We start from the raw sequence: 27661 nt of genomic DNA, 5'->3' as shown, positions 1-27661 counted from the left end.
CTTGGTGTCCACAGAAGGGCTGCCGTTCCATAGGTAAATACAGCTGTGATCAGAGAGCATTGCATTTAGTTCGTGCTTGTGAAACTCTGTTATTTCAATCATCTGACCACTGGCCTCTATGAGATGTCCTTCCACTCCCAAGTACAAAAAGAGAAAACAGACACGTGTACAAAGTATTACCACTTCCTATATTCCTTTCTTTGGAGCTACATCACACATTACCATACACTGGGGAGCTGAAACAATGTTGATGTGTTTGCTGACAGTTGTGGTAACTGGAAACGTCAAACCAAAGTGTGGGCCAAGCCTTGCTGGCTCTGTAGAGTCAAGAGGACCACGTGGCATCTGTCTCCCAGGGGACAGGCCTGAGCATTCCTCCATTTGGCTTTGCTCAGCCCAGATCTCCATCTCCTTCACCATGTTCCCACAGCCTGCTTCCTTGACCTGGGGCTACTAGACTTAGCAGCCCCAAATCCCTCACGGAAGGTGCACATACTGCTGTTTTGGGGGCTGGGACTCAGATTCTCACCCTAGTTCTCCAAGCCCAGGTTCCTACTGCCTTCCATGGGATCTAAAACCACATTTCACTCACAAGCCATGATTGCTCACTTGCAATTTGCATTTTTATTTCTTAGGGGCTTGCCAGGATTTTCTGGTCAGATTAACATAAAATTAATATCTTCATCACCATGTCTGCACAGCACAAAGTGTGAAGATTATGTTATTGGGTGTATTTGCAAAGGTCAGCAATTTGCTGCTGTGCATGTTTAGGTGTGTGTATAATAGATTCTTTCTGTTCCATTGTTAGGTCTTGAACTGACATGTAAGCTCTGTCGCCTAGTGTTTTTGGCTCTCTCACTTGAGCCACAGCTCCACTTGTGACCTTTTGGTGGTTAATTATCTATTAGAGTCCCATAGACTTTCCTGCCTTGATCCTCAGATCTCAGCTTTCTGAACAGCTAGGATTACAGGCGGGAGCCACCAACACCCAATCATAGTACACTTTTGGCAGACACCTTTATCAATAGTTTCATTTAATCAGGTTTTATGAAGTAGACATAATTGAAAAACAGGAGATGAATATTCTTTGATACTAGAAAGCAATCGCTGAGGCTGTCAGAAAGCAACCCTAGCTAATGCCAGTGGTATAATACGTTATGACATGGGTTTTCTAAATTTAAATAAGCCCCAAATTCCTGATCTTTGTATCAATTATTCCTAGCACACCATATCTTTTGTAAATGCTATCTCTTATCAATACTGACACCAGTATTTTTTTCAATCATTTTCAGCACAGAAACAGAAAAGCTAGATAAAGCGATTTTGTTCATGGCATAATTGGTGCTGTGATCTGACCATTTGGGTCCTGCGTGGTATAGAATGTAATGTCCAGCGCAGTGATTCAGAGGTTAGGGTTGGGTGGTGATTCAGTCAGGACAATGGGGCCTTCCTTCTGAACGCAGCACAGCCTTGGCAGCTGACATCATCTCTACTCGCTAAGACATATCCGAAAAGCACACTGAGATTTATACTGGTCAGAAGTAGGCTAGAAGATGCTTTATGTGAAAAATATTTACTGCCAAATTCCAGGAGAGAGACACTCTCACAGTTGGTTGGTCCTCAGGGACTGAATAGCGGCCGTTGGATTTGTTTAGGATGCGAGCCCTTGAAGTGTAGTCAGAGGCAGGACCTCGGGAGCCCACAGCTCCGCTTGTCTCTTCATGCAGATGTCCTGTCATAAAACAGCACCTTGCACAAAACAGTCTAAGCACAAAGCTCATGTTGCCTGTGTGCAGTGAACTCGCTGGCTTGGCGAGCTTACTTTTATTGAATTATCAGTGCAAGTGGTCTTTTGCAGAAATTGAAATGTACTCCCTTTGGTTTTTGTCTTCTAGTGCCTTTCCTAGAGTTGGCTATCCACGTGTAACGTACAAGTAAAGTCAGAGCTAGCCCATGAGGCACGAGCAATCTAGACCAGTCACTCACCGTACTACACATCGGAGTACTACTCCAACTCAAGCAGCTGTCATCCCTGAGCAGCCGCTGTGACAGCCACACAGTACCCAGGAGGGCACAATCATATTTACATAGGGATGAGACAAACAGCAGTGTGGATCAGCAGAATGAAGAAATGCTTCGTGAACAGCCTTGGAGCAAGGAAATAGTAATAAACACAGATAATGTTTGCTATCCCTATTCACAAGGACTCAGGCAGGGATGGGCCTTCTGGATTTAGAACAGGAAAGATTCAGAATGATCTCTTCTTTTAACCAAGACCCATAGAAAGAGAAATAGTTTGCAACATAAATGAAGAGAATGTATGATGGCACTTTCATGATGATTTAGATATAAAAATAAATTCTATGTGTCAGAATTAAATGATGAGATGAGAATTTTTCTTCCTTTTAAAAAATTTATTTTATTGTAAAGATGCTGTACAAGAGATGAGAATTTTTTTTCCGGTTATGGGGCCTGAACTCTGGGCCTGGGTGTTGTCCTTCAGCCCTTCAGTTAGCTCTATTACTTGAGCTACAGTGCTACTTCTGGCTTTTTCTGCTTATGTGGTGCTGAGGAATAGAACGCAGGGCCTCATGCATGGAAGGCAAGCACTCTACCACTGAGCCACCTTCCCAGCCCAAGAGATGAGAATTTTAATGCATGGTGTCTAGTTACCAAGGAATACATTACCAAGAAAGTCAGAATTGTTTTAGGTTTAACTGTAATTGAATTTTATTTTCCCAAGATTAGATGTGAATTGCTTAGCCCTGAAAGGAAAAGTGGAATGAAAGTATAGGTCCTTGAAATAGTGACTTTTATATTATTAATAACTCAAATTAATATAAACTGTTATACTATAGTATTGAATGAAAGCATGAGCACTGTGTAGGGTTTCAGGTTGTTTATATTTGAAGCTTCATTTTATTCATTCACTTTCATCAAAATCATCATTTATTCATCAAAACCATTCTAGCTTTCCCTGTGCTATATCATCTAAAGTCATCTTTGTTTTTTTTTATTTTCTCTATTGTGTCTGATAGTATTACTGAGCTTTTAATGCAATAATGGTATGTCATTTCCTTCTGAATTGCTAATGAGAACTTTGATCCTTAATTTTAATTACCAAATAGAATTTTTCTGAATAGTTGCTTATTTTTATTATGGATGGATAGCAAAGCTATGTGAGACTCAAAGAGCAAATTTTCTTCAAGTGGACTTTTATATTTTTAACTCTTACCCAGTGGATATCCTGATTATAATCCCATGTTTTGTTCCCATTTCTTATCATCACCTCAACTTATCCCAGTTTAAATACCCACTTTTATTTGTTTCTTTGTTTGTTTGTTTACTTATTTGGGATTGGAACTCAAGTCCTAGTTGTTACTGGGCTTGCTTGCTTAACTAGTATTCAACTACTTGAACCATGGCTCCAAACTGGCTTTGTGCTGGTTATTTTGGAGCTGGAATCTAGTGAGTTTTTCTGCCTTGACTGGCTTAAAACCAGTATCTTCTGGATCTCCGCCTCATACGCAGCCAGGATTATAGGTATGACTCACTGCCTCTCAGTTCCCACATAGTAATTTTGATTAATTCCTTTATTTTTGATGGGTATGATTGGCTTTCAGTATCCATTCTTTTCTACTGTGATTTTTCTATGATTCAGAGGCAAGACAATGAATAGCTATAATTTCTCAATGCTCTTCCACCCACGGAGGTGAATATATTTGTGTTTCATAAACTACACACAGATCTGAAACCTGAGGGCTTCCGTGGAGCTTGTTTCTGAATGTCTCCACACTTTCTTGTTCTGGACACGAGTGGTTGTTTAGCAGATCTTTGTGGGCCTCTGACAACTGCGTAACCAAAGGTGGCATGGGTAGGAGAGGCCCCAGATTGGGCACACGGTGACCACACAGGATCTCCAGGGCAGGAAGAGCCTCCTAGAGGGCCAGTTCATCCAGATTACCAGGGATCACTCTGATCCTGGCTTTGCTCTATCTCTCACACTGGCTAAGGGTATCATACACAAGATTGTCCTTGTGCTTTCTGTCACCAGGGAAGCAAATCCTTAGTGACTTTTTACTCAGGGTCAGTCAGGCTGGTTTTCTAGCTTAGAAAATGTGTCACTGATGGACAGCTATTATTCCTGATGGGAAACACCTAGAATGTTCACTTTTTGGATGTTCTTATTATACTTTAACCTGTTCCTCTTCTATCCTGGCTTTTGGATTTTGGCCAACATGAAAGCCTTAGTTTTCCAGGAGTCTGAGAAAACTACAGTGAGGCTTCTTTCTGCTTGTGAGTTCCTGACTCTTCTTAAGACACATACTTTAGAAAACTTGCATCATATCATCTTTCTCTGTCTCTTCAAAATGAATACTTTCTCCTGGCCTCTAGTCAGTTTATATATCAGATATCTCTTCCCTAAAGACCTGGCACTCATCCTTGATACAGAATCCTGGAAGCATATGGTGTCTAGCTGATAGTTTCTCAGGAAAGATGGTGTCCTAGCTCCAGTAAGGACCATTTGCAAAATGAAAAGCACCATTTGCCTGATCATAGTGACCTATGCACATCACCTGAAATCCACTCACCTTTCCACCTGAGCACTCAGTTTTTAAATAGTTTCCTCTCCTAATTTGTTTTAGTGATGTTGAGTTTTTGCCATCTTTTCTATTGCAAAAGCCTCTTTTTCCTATTAAAAATACTCTTGAAGTTAGTTTTCTTTGGCTATTTGATCCTTTGATGGTAACAGGTTATTTTTACATTTCTCATAAGTTAAAGCTTTGCTATATTTCAGAGTACTAAATGCCAGAGGAAATTATGATTATTTCAAATGTTTGAAGTATACTATTAAACATTTCATTAATTATAAGGATGTGTGTATCTGCTAAATTAAAGTAATGTAATGAACATGAGTGCATTGACCAACTACTAAAATCAGTAACATATTACCCATAATTCTAGTTTTGTCTATGTCCCTCTCAGAGTACATTAATATCTCATCAGGCCATAGTAACTATTCTGAGTTGAACAGTCAACATCCCCTACACATCTCTGAGAGTTTTATTATGTAAGTGTGTATGTGCAAGAAGGATTACTAAATTTTGAATGTTTTTTTTTCAAGAACCAATTCTCCCCAGACATCAGTGCCTTACACCTATGATCCTAACTATGATCTCAGGAATCTGAGATCTGAAGATTGCACTTTGAAAGCCAGCCCAGGAAGAAAATCCATGAGATTCTTGTCTCCAATTAACTAAAAATTAGCCTAAAGTGGCACTGTGTCTCATGTAAAAAATCTGGGGACAGTGCACAGGCCCTGAGTTCTAGCCCTAGTATCAGCACACACAGACAGACAGACAGACAGACAGACACACACACACACACACACACACACACACAAGAACCCACTCTTAGGATGTAATTTTTTATGATATATGAGTTTATGTTCAACAATATGTTTAGAGATTGAACCACGTCAATGACTGCTTTAAATAGCTGTTTATACAAGACCACACTAAAGCTACCACCACAACTATGTTTATTGCAGCATTATTTACCATAGCTAAGATATGGAACCAACCCAGATGCCCCTCAGTAGATGAATGGATCAAGAAAATGTGGTATATATACACAATGGAATTCTATGCCTCCATCAGAAAGAATGACATTGCCCCATTTGTTAGGAAATGGAAAAACTTGGAAAAAATTATATTAAGTGAAGTAAGCCAGGCCCAAAGAAACATAGGTCCCATGGTTTCCCTTATTTGCAATATCTAGTATATGTACGAGTCAAGCGGAAAAGGTCAGATAATGTGATGTCAGGAAAATGAACCCTTAGATATGTATTTTAATGTTTTTTCTTTCATACATGTGTTTCTAACGCATTTATAAGATTATCTCTTTGTTGCTTTGTATGTCCCTCCCCCACAGTATAACCCCTGCTTTCACTATATTTGATGTCAGTATAACTTGTGGAGGAGATGGGGAAAAACCAGTTGTTTAAGGATACAGGTGGATCTGATGCAACAATGAGAAGTACAAGTTGTCATGTCCAAAACGAGCTTTACAACGTCGGTGCGGGGGGAGGGGGGTTGGGGGGAAGGGGGTGGGAGGGAGGGGGGAAGGAGAAGGATAGGGATGGGGGGAGGGGGGAGGCTGGGAAGGGATGGGAAGGGTAAACAAAGGAGGAGGCTGCAATGCTTGGTAAGAAATGTACGTATTATCCTGCCCATGCAATTGTAACCCCTCTGTACAGTATGTTCACAAATAAAATAAAATAAATTAAAAAAATAGCTGTTTATAAACCCTGCACAATAAGTAGTTGTTTGTTTGTTTTTTTTTCTGTTATCACTTAGTAACCTCCATGACAGAGTTTTCTAGAGCATCACAACACATGAAAGACCACTGTGGAGTACAAGGAGTCGTGGATAGGTCTTGATAAAGTGAGACTTCCAACAACTACAGTTAAGTGCGGGACACCAAGTGTTTACACTTAGGCTTGACTTGGAGTTTGTATACAGCGACAATGCATGAAATGTTTCTACACGCCCTAGAATACTTATTTAATTGTTCTCTTAAATTTTATTGGCTGAGAGTGGTAAGAATATATTGTTAAGTAGAAAGAACAGGACTGCTTTTCTATCAGACATATTTCAGATTAAGTGCTGTGGGATCATACATAGAAAGATAAAGACAAACAAGAATCACAATTATAATAGACACAGTAAATCAGTGAACAGTGAATGCTGCTTTCAAAGACCCATTGTCTCCAGAGAGAATAGTGTGTTTAGGATAACAAGATACTGTGGCTAGTATTTTAAGCATACTAAGATTCATTACAAATAATTGCCTGGTGTGAAAATCATCAATGCTTCAGGAAGTTCTCACGGGAAATTGCAACTGACGTATAATCTTACAAAGGGCTTAGCAATGGCGGTTGCTATGCTGGTGATGAAAATGTAGAAATGTTATCAAAAATATAAATAAATAAAACTCCAAATAAGGTTTTGTAGGGCAAATGAGGTTGTCCTATTAAAGAGGATTCTTGAATCCAACAACCAGTGGCAAATACATTCCTTTTTATTTTTATTTGTGAGTTGAACTCAGGGCCTTGTGCTCTTGCATAGCTTTTTCAACTCAAGGCTGGCCCTCTACCACTTGACACACACCTCCACTTCCATGTCTTTGCTGGTTATTAATAGGAGAGAAGAGTCTCACTGACTCTTTTGCCTAGGCCAGCTTTGAAACACAACCTGCAGATCTCAGCTTCCAGAGAAGCTAGGATTATAGGCATGAGCCACTAGTATAGAACTGTAGCTTAAAAATATTTACTAAGATACTATAACACCACCTACATAGCTATAATTATTTTAATTTGAATTTGAGAGTCATATTAAATGGAATTGTGGAGAATATTTCTTTAATTTTCTTCTGCCTCTCATTCAGAATGAGTCATTCATCTCATCTGAGTTCAATTTTCACATGTACTAAATAGAGATTCAAACAATGGCTATAAGATACAATGATCATGAAGATAATTTCCCTAAAACACTATGTCCAATAATGTGCCAATAAATAAAAGCTATCTCGTTGTTGTCGTCGTCATTAGAAAATGAACATCTGTTTTGTGATTTTGTGTTTCAGGTAGGCCTGACCTCTCTGTAAGAAGAATCTTGACCAATGCATGCCTCATTCACACCTGTATAAACACACCTGCTGGGCCTGAATGTTCATCCACCGCCGGCTCGGCGGCAAAGATCATCGGTACTTTTATTGTTAGAATGACTGGGTTTTGCTCACACTGTCTTTGTACTGCAGCATGTGGATAGAAGTGGGCATCGGAGCATGGTCTTGAATAGCCCCTCCTCTGTCTGTACACATGCTCTCTCCTCTCTCCTCTTTACCCTGCTGGCCATCCGTCTCTTGCTCTCTAAGTCCTTCTTTTCAAGAGAAAAGCATTCTAATAAATTGGTCTACACTATGTATGGTACCAGTGACTTAATGGATTGTCCTTTAATGTTTTAATGCGTTTGGAAAGAGGATGCCAGGAAAGAAATTGCTTCATATCGACACTGTCTTGGCAAAAAGTCCGTTTTGCCAAGGGCATACCCTTACCTCCGTCCTGCCGAGAGTTGTATGTTCGAGAGGGCCAATCTGCTTCCTCAGCAAGCTGGTCTGATCTGAACTCCACTACAATGAAAACAGACTTCCCTCGCTAATAATGTCTTTATTAAAAGACAACTGTAGACCACAGTCCTTTAGCACCGACCAAAGCCCAGGAATAGAATAGGGATACCGCAGCAGACAGGAAGGATGGTGCTACCTGGAATTCAACAGGGGCAGAAGACTGAGGAGACAGCAGGCAAACACAGTCATTATATTCTTGCGTCCGATAGACATGTGTGAGAAGGTAGCACAGTCACTTGAATGAAAAGCAAGGGTCTCTGCGGTGGTGAAAGAAGTGAACAGGAAATGGGCAGAGCTATGGCCAAAAATCTTTGTGACACATCTGGTTTTCTCTCTTGCTGGGTCTCCTAGGGCTTTTTCCCCGTAGAGAAATGGGGAATATGGATGAGCAAAGACAAAGCTTTCTTCCTTTCCTGAGAATCCTTCCACTCGGCTTTGCCTCAGAAAAGAGTTGCTCTGAGTGTCCCACATGGAGAGATCTTCAGAAGCAATTTCATAGCATCAGATATCTGAGTGTATAAAATATTAGATGCCAGGAAGTTAATTTCTGACAACTCAGATGACACCACTAATAGTTTCTCCCAGAGACAGGTGGTAGATAGAAAGTTGGAGATAGGTCCTTATATATCTTATACCAATGCAATGTAATATATTACCGTTCAGATAAATTCCAAAATAAATGAACGTTTTCATACTGTAATGTCTTCATAAATGTAATTTATTACCAAATGCACCTAAGATTCTTTTAAACATGAATTCTCTGGCAATGTCCTTCCATACTCGGAACATGAGTTTATCCCCTGTGCTGCCCCTTTAATATAAAAACCACACCTGGATCATTTTGTAGATGTTGAGAATCTGAACATCCTTTCAATAACATAGTTTAATAAAGCTATAAGTTTACCAGGTAAAATGAAGTAATACAGTACATCATAATGAGTCTATATCTTATTAAAGTATTTACTAAACAAGTTTTCAATGAATATTTTCATAATCCCTACTCTCTCCCTTTCTCCATCCATCTCTTCCTAGTCCATCAACCAAGTAGCTGGAATTACAGGTATATGTTACCACACCTGGCATTGTAGGGTACTTTAAAAACCTAAAAAGTGCTTTTGTGCTCACACATTAGTTATATTTTAAATGACTTTTGAGAAAGGAAATTGGATTTAAAAACTCCACTTTGAAATGTTGTTTCCATGAATATTACAACAGTATGCAGGCATTCTGAGTTATATTTTCCTATTTTTATTCCCTTGAAAAACCAACGTAAATTATTAATAAGAATAGAATGGGAGCCATTTTGCCAAATAAAAAGAAATTGCTCAAAGTCTTTTTTGTGGGATATAATAATAGTTTAATTCAAGCTTATATGTATTGAAGAAGAAGATGGAATGTTAAGTCTGTTTTGCTAGTGGTTATGGCTGATCACCAAAGCTATCTTTTCAGATTCCTTTCTTCTGTCTTTCCGCTACTGCTTAACCTTGGAGGAATGGGAAACTGAAGACTCCCCAAAGTGGGGAAATGTAACATTGCATTGGTACCCTGTATCCTTTCCAATGAAAACATGACATTTACAGAAATATCAATAGATTGGAAACATTTACTAAATGCTATTGGATTCCCTACAGCCCAGAGGACAGTCCATGTGTTTTGATTTCAATCACTATTGTTTAATGTGAGATCTTAGCAGATTAATTACACCTTAAAGCTCCCAGTCTTATAATTATAACCTCTTAAAATTTCTGCCTTATCTGATTTTGATGCTGGCTTTCAGAGTTCCTTCCTCCCTGTCTCCTTCCCTCCCTCCCTTCCTCTAATTTGGATGTTTGCTTGTTGGTTGATGGTTGGGTTTTTATTTCTTTTTAGTAAGCCTTGTAGTTTCATAGCTAAAGCTTTACTTGATGGCATGAGGGGCGGGGTAAAGGGACTGAGGTGTGAAGTTTTATGTTTATCTGACTCAGAGTCAAACTCTGTGCACCAGAGTTAAGGTGTCAGAAGCTAAAACTTCTTCTGGTTACCCAGTTTTCATCTCTTTTGGGAGCAATTTTCTGTTATGGTCAAGGAGCCCTGTGGATTGTAAGTTCTGAGTGGTGAAGATTCGAATGACCATAGGATAAGATTTTAATCCTATAGAAGCCTGAATCTGGGGGAGGCTGTAACCTTAATACTGCTTCTCAGAGGGCTGGGAAGGTGGCTCAGTGGTAGAGCGCTTGCCTTGCATGCTCAAGGCCCTGGGTTCGATTCCTCAGCACCACATAAGAAAAAAGCCGGAAGTGGCGCTGTGGCTTCAAGTGGTAGAGCGCTAGCCTTGAGCTGAAGAGCTGAGGGACAGCGCCCAGGCCCAGAGTTTAGGCCCCACGACCGGACCCCCCCCCCAAAAAAAATACTGCTTCTCAGAAACCTGTCTCCAGGGAAAAAGCCATGAATTCGGATATTTCCCCTACCCTATATCCACTAGGTTTTGAGAAAAATAATCAGTCCCACTGGCTTACACTGTTATCCGTGCTTCTCAGAGACTGTGATCTAGAGGATCATGGTTCAATCTAGTCTGGTCAAGAAAGTGTATAAGACTCCATCTTCAAAATAACCATCAAACCACTGGATTGAAGACTTGGCTCAAAGAGTAGACAACTAGCCAATCAAACGAGAGCCATGGGGCCCAGGATCAAACACTGGTACTTGCAAACGAGATGAACAAGACAGGCCTTGTTCACAATGGACTGCTTTGGGTGCACAGGTGCTCACAGATGCGTGAACTTACTTCTGGTTAAACTCTATTGGGTGGAAGCAACATGCACTGCACAGAACTGAAGCCTGCGTTTTCAGTGGTGATCCTGTCCTCAGGAAGGAAGACAGTCTGACCCTCTGCCAGGGCTTGGCAGCAGAGGTAAACTGAGCACTCTAAAGATGCTTAATGAGGACCATGGATACATTTTCTCATGATTCAAGGTGCACTTGAAAAAAATTGATTTCTTGATTCTAATTAGGCATTTTAGATGTGTCACCTTGAATAAGCGCCCTCTATGTAAGAATTTTAAAAATCATTCAATTGGATGGCATACAAACAGGTTGTTGGCATAGAGAAAACAAATACATAAGTACTTTTATACATATATTTGATAAGATAAACCCTAACAAGAAATTGTGTAAAAGATGTCAAATTGTTCACATTCTGACAACTGTTAAAACCACATTTGTGAGTTAACATGAGCAAATGAAACCTAACACCAAAAATTAAACCTTTGTCTTAAAAAATTGTAGCAATTTTTACATTCATTCCATTTGTCTTAACCTAATTTCTTTACAACATCCTTTGTCTTCTTATAGACCTTTAGAAAACAACACTTACTTTCCATATCCTCTTCACTTAAGAGATTTAAAATCTCTCACTAAGTAGATTGTCTCGTAAAAATGTTAAGTCAGCCACACACTGATAGGATTAAAAGATATTAATATTGTGACAATTATTTTTTGTTTTATGATAAAAAGTAACAAGAACTAAAGAGCCACTGCTGGATAAAATGTTGAAAAGTGATTTGTTTTCTTTATTTCAAAGAATTAATTTTTGTAGATAACAATAAAGACTTGACCTTTCAGCATTTTCTTAATTTTTAAAGACACAGCTTCTGACAAGCTGATAATTAGTGCAGATTACTGCTTTGTTAGTTCCAGTTGTGAAAATGAACCAAAGCAAGGTTAAAGTATTTACATGATTCTGAAATTCAAATGTTTGCAAAAATTGAAATGGCAGAACTCAATTTATTGAGTGTCTTAGACTTGCTAAAATATTCAAAACAAATGGTCTCCCACTTTTTAACTCTAACAGAACTGCTCATTTCTTCCCCATCAGTGTGTTTCTTCCAAACAAGACTCATCTAAAATGTGAACGTGTGGCTGTGTTTTGAAAAATTCATAGCAGTCAATACAACCGCAAATTGCATTCTTTAAATCAAAGCATAGACATATTAATGCTGGGTGCTGGTGGCTCACGCCTGTAAATTCTAGATTCTCAGGACCAGGGTTCAAAGCGAGACTGTCAGGGAAGGCTGTGAGAATCATGGATGGGAGAAAAGTAAGGCTGATGAAGGGGCCATTTAAAAGACCCCGGTGGGGAGGTCAGGCCGAAGGAAAATGCTGTTGCTGCGGACCTGACACAGGATGGGGACATTAAACCTCCCTGATTGGTCTTTTTTTTTTATTCTTGCAAGCCTTGTTAATTATTTATTTCTTCTTCAGATCCAGGTTTGAATGTCACACATGTGCCAGAATAGCATGAGCCAGCCTTCTAGATTCCATCTGGCCAGTCCCTCGTGTTTGACTTGCTTCTGGGATCCATCGGACCAACTCTGAGAGCACACTCCTGTCTCCTGATCCTGCTGCTGCTATTTTCATCCCAAAGCACTGTCCTCCACAATGAGCCCCCAGTCCATAGCTCAGGCCCATTCTTGGTGCTGTTAAGACGTTTACATTTGGACACATATATACTAAGTAAACATCACAGCCATAGTTTGGATATTAGTGGCACTGCACTAAAAATCTTCTGTGAGTTACGTGCCAACTTGTCCCTCCTATCCTGGCAAACATTGATCATCGGTTTGCCTTTTTCAAGATGTGACACACCTGGAATCATACTGCACACAGCCATTTCAAATGGGTTTCTTTTACTTGATGATGTGAATTTAAGACCTATCCATGTTATCACAGTTTGCCTTCCATTCACCTGCTGAATTACTTAGTAATTGTATCCAAGTTTCAGCAATTATAAATAGAGACACAAAAGAATCACATATGAGTAACTATGCAAAGGTAAGTTTTCAGTTCACTTAAAGAGACCACATGGGACATATTTTTGGATCATATGCTAAAAGTATTTTGCATCTCCTTGAGCATATTAAAATTCATCTGCAATACCATACACCGTTAAAGATGTAGTACATTCATTTCTACCATAACAAAGTGATTTAAAATATCACTTAGACCGTAAAAATTAGTTATCATTGATGAAACATTAACTGTCTTCTTCACATTTCAGACACATTACCCTATGTAATTCTTAAAACAGAAGTGAAGTGCCCCTATCATATAAACTGGAAGATATTAAAGGAAGAAATTTACAACACAAAAAATTGTAAAAATAATGCATGTTTATGGGCTGGAAGAACCAATATTCTTAGAGTCTTTATAGCCCAAAATGGCGATGATTAAATCCTTCCTCTACTAAGATATTGATGTCACAAAGGGCTAGACACACACACCCCAAGGTAAGAATATAGGGGTGGGGGAGAAACTATAAGAAATTTAGATCACATCCCGCACCCAGTCTCTCAGCACCTTCTTCATGGTGCACCCAGATTCCAGAGTTCCCACAAGGGAATTTCTTTTTCCAGAAGCTACTCAGTTTATAATATTTTTTATTATTATCTTTAAGTAGTTTTATAAAGGAGTTGCCATTTAACCAAGTAACTTATGAGTACTTATGAGTATATGGTATGTATGTGATAGCAGACTGAGGAGACTAAATTTTAGTTTAAAAAGAAATCCTATTGGAGTATTATACCAACATTTCTCTGGCCACTTGGTCCTCATGAGTGAGACGTGTGTCAGCTGGCACACACACATTCTACAAATGTTCCAGCTAGGAAACAGGAAGCAGTCTGATAGACACATCCATTGGTTTTTGGATGACAGAAACGAGTTTCTGGTTTTCCTGTTTCTTGTAACATTGCCAGTGAGGAACAGCAGGATTTTAGAGATTTTTTTTTTAGAGATTGCCTTGTCTATCCAGGAGGTTGTTGTTTTATTTGATATTCAACGTATCTATCTTAAGATTCACTAAAAATGAATGAAAATCTTATAATAGTCAGTTGATAGAGGAGTAAGATCAAGGTCTGGGGTGGGAGAGTAGGGAGTTGGGGGGGCGCAGTTGGACTGGTCCAAAGCACAGACGGCTTTGTGGCCTGTGTTTGCCATATTCTTAGTGTTAGGTAATGCCTTTGGATCACAGGAATTTTTATTGGATTCCTGTCTCATTCTACATAGCTGTTTTCAGGTGTCTCTCCTGTGTTTTCCCAACAAGAAGAGGGATTGGCTCATATTCCCAAGACTTCAGAATCAACTTCAAAGTCAGTGTTATGCCCCAGCTAACCCACTTCAATCCAAAGGCTGAGAGCAGAAATGAACGGTCTCAGCCGGATACAGAAAACGAGGCAGGAGTGAAAAGTAGTACTTAATGTTTTCAACGTTTAACATGGTTTCTGTTTTATCAATTTTATATTTTACATGATTTTACCTATTTAAATGCAATGCTAGCTAAATAATCAGTGCAGGAAGGAAACACTGGTGTATGTCAGGCATTCAGCCTGACTGCTTTGGGTAGAAAGAGCTGCGGTCCCCCAGGAGACTGTGCGCAGAATGACAGGATGTGCTCACTGGCATGTGCTGAGGAAGAAATGTATGTATATTTACATACACGTGCATGTATATCTAATTCAATCTGTCACCTACCTATTTTTTATCTACCTATCATCTGTGTGAATATCATTTTATCTATCTATCATCTATCTATCCACAGTATACACTGTATATGTATGTGAGCGTGCATGTGTGTGTGCATGTACATGTGTGTTTTCAAGTGTGGCCCTGCTCCAAGGAGGACAAGTAAGAAAGGCTGTGAATTACTACAAGGAACACGAATGGAAGGATGTGATAAAATGCACTGGTTTGGTTGTTGGTTATTCCAGTCCAATAGCTTGAATGTATGGCCTGGGCATTATCCTTGAGTTTTTTTGTTCAGGGCTAGTGCTTGAGCCACAGCTCCACTGTTGTCTTTTTGGTAGTTAATTGGAGATAAGAGTTTCATGGAATATTCTGCCCAGGTTCACATCAAAACTTCCTCATCAGATCTCGGGCTCAGAGAAGCTAGGAGTACAAGCATGAGCCATGGGTGTCTGTCTGAGGATGCTGTTTTTAAAAAAAAAAAAGTTTATGAGGCCGGGCACCAGTGGCTCACACCTGTAATCCTAGCTACACAGGAAGCTGAGATCTGAGGATCGTGGTTCAAAGCCAGCCCAGGCAGCAAAGTCTGTGAGACACTTATTTCCAAATAACCACCAGAAAACCAGAAATGGTGCTGTGGTTCAAGTGGTAGTAGCGCTATCCTTGAGCTGAAGAGCTGAGGGAGACAGCGCCCAGGCCCAAAGTTTAAGCTCCACAATTGACAAAAAAAAAAAAAAAGGTTTATAAGGAAATGGAGCTCTGACTCAGTGGTAGAGCCTTATCCTTGAGCAAAATGAAGTTTACAGACACTTCCCAGTCCCTGAGCTTGTCCTGGGACCAGCATCAAAAAAAGGGCTATGAATATTTTTAAATATATATATATATATATATATAAACATAATATGGTATGTTTTCTTTTAGGGAGTTCAATCTCATAAATAGGAACCAAACCATAAATAGAAACAAAGACACACTAAAAATAGCCTAACCCATAAACCAACAACTGCGAGTCCAAGGTAGGATAATGGCTGTGATTAACACCAGCCTTCTTGGAGCAAAGTGGTGACAGAATATTACCTTCGACATCGTGGCCGGGCTGAGTGCCAACGCCACCTAGGCTCAGGTGGTGGAGGAGTGATTTCTAGAGCAAACCCCCTGTGTTAGTAGAAGTAGGCACAGACAATGTGAACGCATGGAAAGAAATACAGGATTAGAAACAGCAGTTCAATTTCTGTCTTACATGAAATTATTGTTGTTTCCAAAGAAGTGTGGTGAATGATTGGTGCTTTTGTTCTCTTTTATTTTTACTTTTCTTTTTTAGTTTTTTTATTGTTATTTTACAGAGTTGTACAAAGCAGTTACAATTTCATAAGGCAAACTATGAGTACAATGCTACATGGGTATTGGTAATTTTTAAGCTGAGGAATGACCACCTGTCATCTTTTATTTTGAAAGACAACTCTAGCGTGTAGTCTATGCTTAGTAAATATGCTTTAGAGGACTTGCTTCTAAAATAGTGTCTCCACCTCTAGCCTCAGGAGCTTTCTGCAATAATATCTCTTGCCTGACCATCTATCTTGAGTGTTAACCTCATCTTTCGCCCTGAGCTGGAATTTCTGTTGGTTTTCTCAATTCATCTGCGTCTGGTCAGAGTGGGAGAAAAATCTGATTCTCTGTCCTCTTCCTCCAGGTCTTCACACCTCCATTCATTAATTCTGTAGAAATTGTCCCTGCAGTCAGTGCCAGTGGCTCACGCCTGTAATCCTAACTAGTCAGGAGGCTTAGATCTGAGAATCACAGTTCAAAAGCCAGCCTGAGCAGGAAAGTCCGTGAGACTCTTACCTCCAATAAACCACTAGAAAACCGGAAGTGGTGCTGTGGCTCAAGCGGTAGAGTGCTCGCCTTGAGCTGAAGAGCACAGGGACAGCGTCCAAGCCCAGAGTTCAAGCCCCATGACCGACCCAAAAAGAAGAAAGAAAAGAAAAAAGAAATTGTCCCTGCAAATTAAAGTCCTTTTGCCAGGCAATGAAACTAATGTCAGGAGCATCCTTACAAATATCCTGAAGATAAACCAGTAAAAAGAATAAGATTGTCCTCCAAGAAATTAGAGGCTCAAAAATGACATTTTCCCAGAATAAAGTTCATTTTATGATAGTTTTTAATGTGATTTATCCAGCTAGCAGGAATATTTTCCATCTACCTTGGTTGTTCCAGTGAATAACTTTTACATTATTTGCTTACTGGTCAAAGTTTAGTTCGTATTTGGATCGCAAAGAAAAAGTTATGACCAGAGAAAAGTATTGTTGATGGCGGAGAGAAGTTCTTACCAGTGTCTGTAGAGTTAACACCTGGGACACAAGGAGAAATTACCAAAGGAAGCATAAGTGTGATGGAGAGGGTGAAGGGTGAGGAAGAAAGATGGTGAGGAAGAGGAAGAGGAAGAAAGAAAGAGGATGAGGAAGAGGAAGAGGAAGGAAGGAAAGTGGTGGAGGTCAAATAACAGCAAATCTCCTTCGCAGAGAGGGATTGTAGGTAGCAAAATGTGTCACACAGGAAAGTTCAGCACAGACAAATGTGCACAGCATATGTGCTGGGAGAAAGGACAGCAGATTCATGTTATGCAGGTGTCATAGTTATGATCGATTTTTAGGACTTTACTGCAGTCTGTGTGTGTGCACGTGTTTGTGCGCGCACACACAAGCATGTGTGTTACTGAGGCCTTCAGCTTGTTAAACAAGTACTCCATCACTGGAGTTGTACCTCCTAGCCTTTCCTGCTTTGCCTTCTTTTTTGTTTAATATTGTTATTGTAAAGATTGTGTCCAGAGGGGTTACAGTTACATGAGTAAGGTAATGAGTACATTTCGTATTGATCATTGTTACCTCCTCCTTTGTTTTTTCCCTACCATCCCTTCCCTCCCCACCTCCCCAACTCCTCCCTTCTCCTCCCCCCATAAAGTTGTAAAGTTCGTTTTCAACATAGTTTCTTGTACATATCATTGTTACAATGGGTCAACCTGTATCCTTATTTCAGCATTTTGTTATTTCCCTTCCCCTCCCCAAATTAGAAAAATGTATATACAAGATTCAGGGCATCAGAATCAAGTACAGTGACCACAGGGGTTATACCATGGGGGAAGAACATACAAGAGAAACAAAAGAATCACATACCTTTGCCTTCTTTTTTTGCTCAACTTTTTCACTGGGTCTCTCTTTTCTCGGCCAGGCTGACCTGGCCCACAGCCCCTCCCTCAAAGCTGAGCTAACAGTTGCAGGCCAGCTGGCAGCCCTGCTTCTTAATGGAGACAAGAGTCTTGAGGACCTGCTTTGTAGGGGCTGGCTTTGAGCCACAATCCCTGCCATTACTGCCCACGGTGTAGCTCAGATTCTAGGCACCAGCCACTGACCCTTCTAATTCTATAAAAATGAATTGCATTTTCCCAATAATGATGTGATTTTCTTAAGCTCTATTATGTTTGTTTTTCTCTGGAGAAAGAGGGTGTGGGCAGACATTAGAATTAGGACTGAGGAACCCAGCAAGGCCATTGCTATTATTAAATGAGCAGTAATGACTTAAGAGTTGAGGCACGCCACAGATGCAGAAAACTGGGTTTAAAGTGAATTATGTATGGAAAACACTAAAACAGGGAAAGTGCTTCATTTCCAACTTGGAAATATCTTTGCAACTTTAGTCTGTTTCAATAGACACTGTAACTTAACTAACTCAAATAAAGTTGTGTCAAATTCCAGATAAGTTCTCCATGGAGTTAATATCTCTCAGGATAGTGACAGTGAATATAGAGAGTTGTGTTTAAGAGTGTCTTTGTTCACCAAATGTAGCTGTGGTACTCCCTAGACATTATGTGGAAAACAAACTCTACAACTTGTGGGTTGTGACAGGAGGGAAAAACTGGGAGAGAGTAATTGAAGGGGTAACATTGTCCAAAAAGAAATGCATTCTTTACCTGATTTTTGTAATTGTAATTTCTCTGTACATCACTTTTATAATAACAATTAAATATGCATAAAAACAGTGTGTCTTTGAATGTGTTAGAGAACACAAAGGGAAAGATAGCATGTATTTGTAACTGTTGCTTATACAATTTCTGTTCTTTTAAATAATTTAATTAAAAATATGGTCCTGTAGTGTAAAACCACATTATTTAGAAAGTAAAGCAAAATTTCTAATATGTCTAACCCAAGAGTTTAAATATCCATTGTTTGTGTCAATAACAGAATTGTAATTTCCATGTTTATTATTCAGAATCATCGGATTAGCAAACTATCAATTCAGAACAATTCTATTGTTCAGATTTTGGCCATCCCATATAATGCAAAAATAAGAGATTGAGTTTTTCAGCTTGGGTAGTGACAAACATTTCTTGTGTACTTTTATTAGAAAAATGTTTTGCAGCAGTAGTACACTAAATAGGGTAGTCAGGTGAGGTTTCAGGCAGTATGATTCTTTCTATTAGGGTCACGATTGTGCCTTATTTTTCTGTTCTCTTCTTCTCCCCTTCCCCCCTTTTGAAGTGCAATATTGTTGCATGCACTGATTTGTCAGTATTGAGTATGGGCATGGTGTCTGAAAGCTCTTTTCTTTTGTCCTTCCACAGCATATTTCCCCATCTCCATCTCTGGGTGTTGGTGTTCACAGCCCAGCACCCACTGTCTGGTGTGCAGCATCTGATGCATCAGACACGCAGACCTCCATCCCTGCTCTCCCGCAGAGCCAGAACCCCATTTCCATCTCTCCCTGAAGGGCAAATTTGTTTTGTTCCTCCATTATCTTTACTGTGGGGATTGCTCAGTCTGTTGCCTGGTTGTAGTTAGTGGCTTTCCAAGAGCTGAGGTGAGGGACTCCTGCACCCCATGCTTCCCCGGTAGACTCCGGCTTTCACGGGGGTGCACCCTGCTCCCCCAGTGTCTCCAGGAGACCCCAAAAGCTTTCCTTGATTTCCAGAAGAGAACACTGGGGAATGCTGGGACCCTCCAGGCTTGTTCTTTGCTGCCAAGATAGTTATATGCCAGCAGGTCGCCATGGAAGCTCACCGTCTCCTTCCTGCCCAATAGCACAAGGACCCAGAGAGCACTGCTGAAACAGGGCACCCCGAGACTCCACCCTCAGATCACAGCCTGCAGATCCTTTCTGTGGCTCAAGCTGAAGGTGTACAACAGGGCCCACAACTGACAGAAAACCTGCTCGTGAATTCTCCCGTCATTTTACCTACAGCAGCCAGTGCCCCTTTGGGAGGCCCTGGGGGTGCACTGGGCATACACTCAGAGATGCTGGGAATGTACTCAGAGATACTGGGGATGCACTCAGAGATACTGGGGATGTATTCAGAGATACTGGGAGTGCACTCAAAGATACTGGGGTGCACTCAGAGATACTGGGGTACACTCAGACATACTGGGGTACACTCAGAGATACTGGGGATGCACTTAGAGATGTTGGGTGCACTCAGAGATACTGAAGATGTACTCAGAACTGGGAATACACTCAGTGATTCTGGGGTGCACTCAGAAATACTGGGGTGTGCTCAGAATAATGGGGATGCACTCAGAGACACAGGTGCACTCAGAAACACTGGAGTACACTCAGAGACACTGGGGATGTACTCAGAGATACTGGGGTGCACTCAGAGATACTGGGGTACACTCAGAGATACTGGGGAGACACTCAGAGATACTGGGGAGACACTCAGAGATTCTGGGGTGCACTCAGAGGTACTGGGAATACACTCAGAGATACTGAGGTGCACTTAGAGATACTAGGGAGACACTCAGAGATACTGAGGTGCACTCAGAGATACTGGGGGTACACTCAGAGATACTGGGAATACATTCAGAGATACTGGGGAGACACTCAGAGATACTGGGGATATACTCAGAGGTACTGGGGTACACTCAGAGATACTGGGATGTACTCAGAGATACTGGGGTGCACTTAAAGACGCTGGCCAGCGGCCAAGCAGTAACAGCAGCTCCCAGGATGTCTTGCAGGCATCCATCTCCTTCTCCACCAGTGGCCTTTGCCAGCCTGTCCTCCTCCCATCCATCAGAAGAGAACACAGGCATGATGCTGTTAGCTTTATGCTCAGAGCGGCCAGGACTCTAGCAGGTGATTTATGATCAGATCAGAATTATTGACCCTCTGAACCTCTGTGAACAAGTCTGCTAGGCTTTTGTGTATTCAGATTTTAGTTCAGAACTCGACTACTGATGGATCTGTCAGTTTCAAAAAGACATCCTACAGCTATTGAAATTAGGACAATGCAGCGGCATGACTGGGCCCAGGTGAGGTCCTGAATCACAGCTCGTAAGAAGGCAAGATACCTCACAAGCAACTCCCAGATTCATGCAAGTGACAATGCTCCAGAGTTCTCAACTAAGTCACAATATCATATTCAGAAACAATCAATACACCCACTAGCCACAGGGGCTCACACCTGAAACCCTAGCTACTCAGGAGACTGGGTTCTGAAAATTAAGGTTCAAAACCAGCCAGGAGGAGTCAATTCCAAAGACTGCTATCTTCAATGAACCAGCAAAAGGCTTAAACTGAAGATGTCACTTAAGTGGCAGAGTGCCAGCCTTGAGAGGAAAAAGCTAAAGGAGTGTGTGAGACCATGAGTTCAAGCCCTAAGACTGGAACCAAAAAAAAAATGGAAAAGAGAAATACTGAAAGCATGTATTCAAAGGCTTAAACACAGTCCGATGGGCTGGGATGTGAATCAGAGGCAAAGCACTTGCCCAGCAAGCACAGAGCCTTGGGTTCAATCCCCAGTACCAAAAAAGAAAAGACAAAAAAGACAAATCCACTACTGCCAAAGATTAAGTGCCAACCTGTGCGGAATGAGGATCCATTCAACTCTGCAGATTGCACAGCTTCTACAGGTTACCTGGCCTTCACATCTCACATCTCACTCCAAGGATAAGGCTGGGCACCCTTGAGAATGGTCCACGTGGGGGCCAGAGCCTGTCTGCCTCTAGCTCATTCACCGTTCTCTTCATCAAAATCCGCTCCAACAACCAAGGCTGATGCCTTCCAGTGAGTTTCTCTGTTTCAGTGGAGAAAACATTTAGGCATGCGTTTCTTTTCCATGGAGAAGGAAGGGAGGGCCTGGGGTGGTCCCAGGAGCCCTGAGCATCTCACTGGGACCAGAGCGGCAGCGGCAGGCAGAGCCCATTCCTGCTGCTACACCTGTCACTGCACCGCAAGCCAGGCGCAGGATCAATCCAGGACCACGTTGTAGCAGCTACACCGCTGGTGGGTGATCAGAAACAGGAATAACAAAGATAGTTCAATTCATCACAACAGATTTTTCAAAGGTGAGGCGTCCCTTTCATGACTGATTTCTTCAAAGAGCTTCTTTGTTAGGTAGAATAAAATGCAGAGTTTCTTTCTGGAATCCACTTCAATGCTGGTGTTTCATAACGGGATAAAAATGAAGAGAACCTTACTGGGTTTGCTCGTCCTAGGGGATGCAAAATAATATCTTTAAATTCCATGAGAATTCCATTGTGTGTCATTATGTCATTTGGAAGAGAGTCATGTCCTTCATTAAGAAAACACAATGTAAGCCAGGCACCATTGGCTTCTAGATAATCCTAGCTGATAGTTTATGTAATCCTAGATCTTCAGAACACTGAGATCTGAGGATCATGGTTCAAAGCCACCTCAGGCAATTAAGTCCATGAAACACTTATTTCCAGTTAACTACCAAAGAGTCAGAAGTGAAGCTGTGGCTCAAATGGTAGAGTAGTAGCCTTGAGTGATACATATCCTATATGTGTGTGTGTGTGTGTGTGTGTGTGTATGTGTGTGTGTATGAGTTATATATGTGTCATATATATGTATAATATCATATATCTTACGTGTGATTTTATTGTACAGCTTCCAAAGAAGTATGCAGTACTTAAAATACTTTTGAGATGTAACTTGTGGTTAACGACTCAGTAGTGTTAAGATACAGTCATTTAATTTGGCATGTCTATTATAAAGAGAGTTTATAAAGTTTTTTAATTAACATAATAATTTTAATAACAAATTTTACTGTAATATTCCCCTTCCAGGAAAAGATGGCAGCTGGCTATCTGATTTCACTGGTCACATATATCGAAAGCATTGCTTCTCTCATTAAGGTCCTTAGAAAATGCTGCAACATTTAAACTTACCTATCTTGAAGGACTCACCTCCATAGCTACTCTGAAAGAACCAACTCCAGTTCCAGGAAGTCTAACGCTCATTGCCTTAAACAAAAACCTTTGAATGAAAGCTCCCCTCATGCCAATGGCCAAGACTGATGGTTTGGGCCTCTGACAAATCTCAGCATCCTTCTAGCTTGCTGTCCTTCTTAGCCCATTTAGAGACACTAACCAAATGTTAGCAAGATGTCCACTGGCCTCCATCAATTCACCCAAAGGGACTGGCCAGGATGACAGCAGGAACTAGAGAAGCCATTCTAATAACCTGCTGGGAGTACCTTTGTAAAGTACTCCTTACAAAGACATAGTTAGAATTTAAGGAGAAATGGAAAAAGAAACCATAGACCTTCAGTATGAGAATGGAGCCTGTAAGAAGAAAAGAAAGAGAGGGACCCAGAACCTAAAGAACATAGCTCCTCACATAGCACAGCTAGGTGTATTTCTAGATTCCATAATAAAATAACCAGGCATTGAAGGAAGGGAATTAGAAAGACTTGGTTAATTGGACACCTGTTCCAAAATCACACACTTCAATCCTACTTGTCATTCATTGAATTACTTTCAAATCCCTTATATCATTGTTGATATGTGTGTGTATCAATAGCTAGAACATTCTATTTTCCATTGTCGTTTATAGGTTTGTTCTTATTCAGGGTTAAAGTAGCTTGAATACTGTTGTTTTCTTCTTTTAGAACATGTGTCATTGGTGGGGGGAAGGGAGTGTAAAAGGAGGGAGAGCAGAGGAACAGAGCAGGGAAGGGCAGGTGGAGGCAGTCATCATCTTCAATGCAGACCTGTGAAAGGGAAGCAGGTCGCTCGCCACTGGGGAGGGCTGGGCTGGAGAGATGGGGGAGTGGTGGAAGGGGTGAGGGTGAGCAAGATGTTCTCAGAAACTTCTCAGGTTTCAACCTCTCTGTCCACATACCTAACCGCTTGGCCATGCAGCCAAACCGTACCCAATGTCTGTTTATAGAAGTAAGCATTGGTGGCACATAAGCAGACTGATTGCTTCCATGTTATCTAAAGCTGTCTTTCTACTTAAAGGCAAAACTGGGTGATATGAAAGATGTCATGTGTCCTAAAGAAAGCTTAAAATGTTTACTGTCCAGCGTAAAATACTTGGCAATCTCTACCCTAAAATGCTTCGAAGGTTTCATGTTAATCAGAGGAATGACCTCACAAAGATATTCCACCTTGGAGTTTGCGTCCTTTCTTCTGTCTATATTCCCGGGCTTATGTTTGACATGTTCCTAAGCATATCTGTCTATAAGCACAAGGGAGTTACACATTGTTAGATTTAAATCCCATTTTAGCTGGCCATGATGGCTCATTCCTGTTACCCTACCTACTCAAGAGAATGAGATCTGAGGATCATGGTTTGAAGCCAGCCTGTGCAGGAAAGTTAATGAAACTCTGATCTCCAATTAATAAAACATCCTAAACAGAAGTGTGGCTCATGAGGTAGATGCACCAGCCCTGAGTTAAAAAGTTAAGAAACAGTGCTCAGGCCTTTAGTTCAAGCTCCAGAAATAGAAAGATAGATAGATAGATAGATAGATAGATAGATAGATAGATATAGATGGATAGAATAAACAAATAACTAAATAAAATTTTGTTATAAACAATTTAAATATAAATAAAATGTAGAATATTTCTAAAATCCTCTGAGGTTAGTACTGAATATGATATTTCATCACAGCTTAAAGATCTAACTTATTGTATTATTAATTACATAGGACAGTCAAGTATAAAAATAAAATCTGAGAATATATCCATATCTTCAAGGAAATAGTTACAAAATCCTTCTGAACTGAAAAGACACACTGTTCATGGTTAAGTTTCACAATCTTCTTGTACCCTTTAAATCATCTCTGAATTATCTTTAATACCAAACAAATGGAATATAGACAGCTGAGATACTGCATTGTCTCAGGCATGATTACAAGGAAGAAAAATGTCTCTGTTTGGTTGTAACTGTGGCCATCAGCTTAAGATACCCAGTCCAGAGCTGTTCAGATCCGCAAGTTCATAATCAGCATATAAGGAGGGTTCAGTGTGTATTGGCTACCAGAACTTTTTTTTAATTTAATTTTATTTTATTGTGAACATACTGTACAGAGGGGTTACAATTACATGGGCAGGATAATGTGTACATTTCTTATCAAGCATTGCAGCCTCCTCCTTTGTTTACCCTTCACATCCCTTCCCTACCTCCCCCCTACAACCCCCCACCCAATTCTCTCCCCCTTCCCCCCCGCCCCGCACCAACATTGTAAAGCTCGTTTTCGACATGACCTTGTACTTCTCATTGTTGCAACAGGTTCACCTGTATCCTTAAATGACTTGTTTTTCCCCATCTCCTCCACAAGTTATACTGACATCAAATATAGTGAAAGCAGGGGTTATATTGTTGACTACCAGAACTTTCTAATGAACTTAATGCCAACAAATTCAAAAGTACATAAATATGTAATTCTGAAACATTTTAGAAAACTAAAGTAGCTTTAAACTTATATCCTTTTCTTGCTATAAATATGCAAATATATAAATATAACTATATTTATAAATATATAAACATAGCTTAAGAGCATATTTTATTGAAGAAATCCTACATCTGAGAAACTATTTATAGTGTGTTTCATCCATTACTAAAGAGGGCACACATTCTCTGACCTCCTGGTGTCTAACTTACAGTACAGAAGGATGGATGGTGAGCATGAAACATGTCTGTATTTCTATACCACCTGACTTCTAAAATAGATTGCATGGAGTATGTATTCATGTGTCTTATGAAAGGGAGAGAGAGTATTGACAAGATGATAAATCATATCAACAGGAAACAAAAATGGTAAGAGCAGAGGATGTGGAGGGGTGTTCCATGTGCTGCCAATGAGTGGCAGAGCAGAGAGCCAGGGTCTGTTCTCCGTGAGAGAGCCACATGACCATGACAAAGTCACAGGGAAGACCGGTGCCCAGCACAAGCAGCAGTGACTGCCTACAGGCAGGGTGTTTGCCCTTTTCTAAGAACCATTAGCAGGACTCAAGGAAAAGACCCACAGGGGTGGGGGGATGGGGGATGGGGAGGTACATCAAAAACCAGGGAAAGAGCAAATCCATACAAGGAATGAAAAACTCCTACAAGAGAAGACCCCAAAAAGCATCTTGGGTTCTGCTTTCAGTGAAACAGTTGTCCTAGGACAGGAGGCATGGCTCAAGTGGTAAAGGGCCAGTCATAACATAAGCCTGGCACCAAAGGGAGTCTCTGAATTCAAGTCCTGGTACTAACACACACAGGCATGTACACACACACACACACACACACACACACACACACACACACACACAGAGGATTGGGCCCTGGGGATAGGAGGCCAATGGCTGATGTCTCATGCTGCTTAGTCTATCAGGATGAAAGTATGGATAAATGAACAGATTGTAGATACATTTGCAGTCCAACAGAAAATTTGTCAATACATTGCATTATTGCTTATTTTAATACTGTTTTACAAAGAAAAATACTTGATGATACCTTCTGAAGACCGTAAAGAAAAATGATTATACAAGACAGTTTTCCAGGCACACATGCTGCAAGTAGGCTTCTGAGGTATTCTTCTCAGCTAAACATTGTGTCTATTAAAATGTAAAAACTCTGATAATTTGATAACGGCATTCCTGATCATGGCCTTGAGGCACAGAAAGACTCTCCAATTTCTGCATCTGCCCAGAATTAATGAGTTGTGTCCCAAGTGAAATCTATGTTTAGTGTCATGTTTTCTACTCATTCTTGGAAATGAGTGCCTTCGTGTTGAATTGAAGCACTGTCTCTAACCTCAGTCTTATTCCCTAAGCTATCAGAGCCTTGATAATATGATTTTAGCACAAAATGTGAAATATCTTTGTATGTGATTGTGTGTGTGTATATGTGTGTGTGTGTGTGGCTTGTTCATGAGTACACAACAGGAAGTCATCAGTAGATAGTGGAGAAACTCAACGATGCAATATGAAGTGCTGAAAAGAGCTGGTACTGTATTAAAGCATATGGAAGTAGAGCATTTTGGAAAAGAAGAAGGCAGGTGGCTGAAAATGTGGGAGCTAATTCCATGGATCCCTTAAAGATAATTGAAAAAAAAACTAAACAATGAATCAACCTCATATGAAAACTATAACCCTTCTAAAGTCACTAACATCCTCAGAAACTGTGTTGGGGAAGATATCCATTACCAACAATGCCCACACCCACAGGAAGGGTGTGGGAGGTGTGAGGGACTGGACTTATCTCTGTCAGAGTGTGCTGCAACCCCTGGTGGACCCCTGACAGCTGGGAGTTCTGCTCAGAGGCTGTGGCTTGTCAAGGATGTAGAAATGGCACCACAGGAAAGCAAAATGAACTTCACAACTTGGAGGAGGGAGGGAGGAGTTGGGAGGTGGGAGGGAAGGGATGGTTGGGGAAAAACAAAGGAGGGGGTAACAATGCTAGATAGGAAATGTACCAATTACCTTATTCATGTAACTTTAATCCCTCTGTACAGTATTTTTACAATAATATATATATATATATTACAATAATATATATATTACAATTATATATATATATATATATATATATATATATATATATATATATATATATATATCAAACGCTGGCCTGCACATCATTCTGCATTTTCTTGGCTATTTAGCCACATTTGTTAGAGGCTCTAAGTGGGTCAGTTTCACTGCCCAAGAGCTCAGCAGAAGCTGGAAAGCTGAATCAATCCTGACTG

Source organism: Dipodomys ordii, unplaced genomic scaffold (genome assembly GCF_000151885.1).
Source record: "Dipodomys ordii isolate 6190 unplaced genomic scaffold, Dord_2.0 Scaffold152, whole genome shotgun sequence".
NCBI classification, from domain to species: Eukaryota; Metazoa; Chordata; class Mammalia; order Rodentia; family Heteromyidae; genus Dipodomys; species Dipodomys ordii.
Note: the sequence above shows the minus strand (reverse complement) of the source record.